General features: G+C 36.9%; 1 long non-coding RNA gene across 2 annotated transcripts; it reads left to right on the top strand.

Annotated features, from left to right (window-relative positions):
• The first annotated feature begins 1,539 nt into the window (after window positions 1-1,539).
• On the top strand, window positions 1,540-4,043 carry LOC308396891. Of its 2 annotated transcripts, none has more exons than XR_013971641.1 (3): window positions 1,540-1,712; window positions 3,047-3,146; window positions 3,446-3,735. It is a non-coding gene; the product is annotated as an uncharacterized lncRNA (long non-coding RNA). The 2 variants fall into 2 exon arrangements; XR_013971642.1 differs by lacking the exon at window positions 1,540-1,712 and adding an exon at window positions 3,825-4,043 and having other exon boundaries at window positions 2,707-3,146; window positions 3,446-3,592.
• The last annotated feature ends 348 nt before the right edge of the window (window positions 4,044-4,391 follow it).

Consider the following 4,391-nt stretch of genomic DNA (forward strand, 5'->3'; position numbering starts at 1 on the left):
TTGTCGCGCTATGCTTCTTTGTTTATTGTGCATAAATAGTAAATTATCCTGACACAATATTGTGTTTCGCTTCTGTTATTATGGTACACTGATAAAAACATATACTTTTATTCACAGGATAAAACAGGTTTTTTGTATCACCAATTGTCCAGTACGATTACAGCATACAATATTATTGTCACTGCTACATTTCTGTGATGCTACCAGAAATTATTTCCACTACTAATTAATTACCGTTGAGCTCAAAGGTCCTATTAATAAACGGTTAAGGAATGTGTATTTATGACGACAATTTGTGAGACTGGTAAACTTATGATACGTACGATGGTCTTTCGTTCTACACGGTGCATTTCAAGGTCCTGTACCCATCCGTCGGTAAACTGTACCTGGGCTTGTTGCAGTGACCTGAAGTTACTAAACTTCATGAGTGTATGCACTCACTCCAAGAACCGTATAATTATAAATATGCATATAAATATGCTAAGATGAGATAGCTGACTTCATCCAACTAGCAAATGTTGTCCAGGCTACGTTGGTGATACAGTTTTTTTTTTAATGTGTATGATATTTTTGTCATGCGATTTTAAAGCTGGTCCTACAACCGCATCCAAGAATAACATGCAGCTTATCTCAGAACTGTCGGTGAAAATTATTCTTGGAGCTAAGTTTAATTGAGCTGCATTTTAAAGAGGTGCAATTTCACAATTTGTGTATATTTTCTAAGTTCACTATTTTGTCATGTGTTGAGAAAAACACAGATTTTAAAATTACATGGTCTAATATTTACATTTAGCATATAACTGCAACATTATTTTTTCATTTTTTTTTTTTTAAAGACTCGAAAGGACTTGAAATTCAAAGTTTCAGACTTGTGACTTGACTCGGACTTTTACACCAGTGACTTGAGACTCGACTCTGACTTGCCTGACATTACTTGAGACTTGACTTGAGACTTGAGGATAAAGACTTGAGACTTACTTGAGACTTGCAAAACAATGACTTGGTCCCACCTCTGCTTCAATTCTTGTTTTGCTGTTACTAAAACCCAAATCCAGTTTAGTCAAATTATTCATTGAGCCATCTACAAATTCTCACTTATCCACATAGTTTTACCGAAGGGCTAGAGCCTCTCCTGGCTATCATAAGGTGAAAGGTAAGGTGGATCCCAGACGTGTGCAATAAACCATTATCCTTCCTGGATAATAGTTTATTGCATGTTGTGTGATCAGTGTAGTTAAACGAGATATCTTAATGGCTACTGTAGAGCTTCAGGCAGAACCAAATAACTGCACATAAAAATAAACAGTAATTAAATTTTTCATTTCTAGTCACAGTGTCAGTTTTAAACATCCATTAGGTTCTGATTCATCTTTGACCATGTTTTCCAACATGATCACCATCTTTCTCTTTTAGAAAATAAATCTAGCAATGAAAAGACCTTTGTCATGCAGTCCTGTGCCAGGGTGCACAGCAAAATCCGAAGTGTTGATGTGAGTTAAAATTACTGGTGTTAAAAATTTCAAGTTGAAAAGTGTTGGTTTGAGAGTTACAGTAACACTAACGGTGCTGAAAAAGCTCTGTAGCCGGAGTTATTTCAAAGAGTCAATACTATAACACTCATTTGGAGTTGATTTCCACATCCGGGTTTTTCGCGCTCATGGGCATGAGGAGTCCGCCAGAAGTTTGCTGTCAAGATCGAGGAGGTTGTTCAGGTAAGAACTATACAACAAGACCTATGTTATTTTATCATTATTAAATATTGTAACTAACTAGCCTATAACATTATTTATCAGAAGAATGCAATATTTTCCTAATGTGGAGTGTATTCATCTGCGGTAAGAGATGGGATTCGTTAGCTTAGGTAGCTAAACTATCCTCTATAACAAGTTAATATTGCAGCGAAAATAAATGCGTGCTCAATATAATTCTCAATTCTAGTTAGTTCTAATGTCATAAGAGAAATGCTTTCCAGTGTTCAATGCTTATTAAATGAAACGAGGGAGGAGTTAGCTATCCTCTGGATATGTTAAATGTAATGTTAAAATTTGAATTTGTGGTAGCCTAGCTGGCAGCTAAGACAAATGCGTTTAGCCCACTGCTTTTAAGGGAAGCGAACATTCGCCTCAGAAATATCCTATTTAAAAGTGAACTAAACAATCACATGGAGACGTTCAAGTCAAGTTTTGGAAAGCGTCAAGATAGGCTAATTACACGTGCTACCAGCGAGTTTAGCAGTAGCCTAGCCTACAAATCTTTGAAGTGGCAGGGGGTTATGGAATTCTGTTAGATGTTAGTGACCAAGCAAGGCGCGCTGCGTTTGTGCATGGATTGCTTGCTAACGGTTAGGATATATCATACATGTTGTAGTAGGCCTAATCTAAGGGAACATTTTCCCCTTTTCTACAGTTTTAGTGAAATAGGCTACCATCCAGTGTTTAAGACAAAGCGGTATAACGACTGAGGGTCGTTGACGTCGCCTCCACTGATAATCCTAGCATGTCATGTCACAAAACAACCACCACAAAGTAGCAACTAGCCAGACGGCTGTGCATGTGTCAGAAACTCCCGATATAAATGTAAGACTTGCACTCATTAATTTACAGTATAAGGGATATTTGTTGTCATAAGTGAAAGCGTGATGAAGGCAGGTGTGCGTTCAACAGGAAATTTTATGTGGATTATCATCCTGACATGGTTTAAAAAGAGATGCTTTTCCCCAAGTAGGCTACAGCGATTTACTCGCAACATAGCAGAACTAAGTATCTAGCCTGCGTGCAGACGAGAAGATCGCCGTTGTCGTCTTATAAACATGTGGATGGGTGGATAATTCATTGGATGCTATTTCTGTGTACCCAAGTTCAGCTATTTTAGTGCGCAGGGGGAAGCCAAATTATGTTCCTGAGGTTGAAGTGGTCTGTCACCCCTTCACAGATCATCACACAATGTATAGCCTAATATTTTCTTAAAGTTGTCCGGATTTGTTGCCACTTAAGCTATGGTTTAAATATATGGTAAAAAATATTCTGTGCCCCCTTCTCTCCACCAGGTGCTGTTGTAAGACATGTTGCTGAAAGTGAAATACCTCAATGTAAAGAAGTACATTAAATTGCACGCAGGATTCACTTATCTAGAATTCATCAGTGAAGGTAAGATAACCTGGCAGAACAAAATTTGTTGCACATGTATCAGTTCATCATGTTTGCATCTCATCTATTTAAAAAACAAATTAAATGTTAACACATTTTATTTTAATGTGTGACATTAAAAACAGTACAGAGCAGTAGGCCTAGGCCTATATTGTTGCTGCAGACTTGTCTAATTTAACCATTTTAAAGACAGGTAAAACAGCTGTTAATAAATATTAGCTAAATAAAAAAGTCAAAATTAGTTTTTAAAAAAGTTTTTCAGGCGTTTTAGGTGACATTATGCTTATCTTTTTGTAAAGCCAAAACCAAGTTTGGACTTCCGGATGCTGCTGACCTTGATATTTTCGATGAAACTGACACAGCTGTCGAAGAAGACATTTTTCTGGAGTTACTGGAGGCCCAACCAGACCTATGCCTGACAATACGTGAAAAGATTTCAGATGAAGGTAAATGTTATCATAACTTAAATTTTCATAGTATAGCCCACTCAATGTAGAGCCAAGTTCTTTTGCTCTTGATGCAGATGACATTGACCTGTCTTCATGCAATATACATGACAGTGGACAGGGCTGGGTCATATTTGTATAGAATGTTGTCTGAACATAAACATTGAAATTGTGTTATTAATGGCATTGTGGAGTAGCCTAAAGAAAGTTAACCAAATCATCTCTCCCAAAGATTTTTGTCCTTTAGCTCATTCCACACCATCCTCCTCGGATACATTATCTTCCCTCACAGACACTATATCACTTTCATCAAGTGACAGTGACCTCAGGGAAAAGGGCATTCCTGCAGGCCGCAGTAGATCCAGCAAAGACAGTTCTGCACCAAATGTTTCTGTGTCAGAGGCTGCAAAAGAGGTAATTGAGAACAGAAAATGTCTTTTGTATTTTTGAGTTGACACCATTTATACTGTAGATTGTTATACAAATTGAAATTCTAAACATGGTGGTTCCCAACTTGCCCTGTATGAAAAAATGTTAGTAGGAGTTCAAATCAAATCAAATCAAATCACTTTTATTGTCACATCACATGTGCAGGCACACTGGCACAGCACATGCGAGTGAAATTCTTGTGTGCGAGCCCCACAAGTATGGAACGCCAGGACTGCCATAATGAATTAATTAAATACACCATTAAATAATTAATTAAATGTGGCAATAATTAATTAAAATTGGAATTAATTAATTAAATAAATAGTTATGACACATGTAATTAATTAATTCTTGACACATTTAATTAATT

This window comes from Rhamphochromis sp. 'chilingali' (assembly GCF_963969265.1).
Source record: "Rhamphochromis sp. 'chilingali' genome assembly, chromosome: 5".
Lineage (NCBI taxonomy): Eukaryota > Metazoa > Chordata > Actinopteri > Cichliformes > Cichlidae > Rhamphochromis > Rhamphochromis sp. 'chilingali'.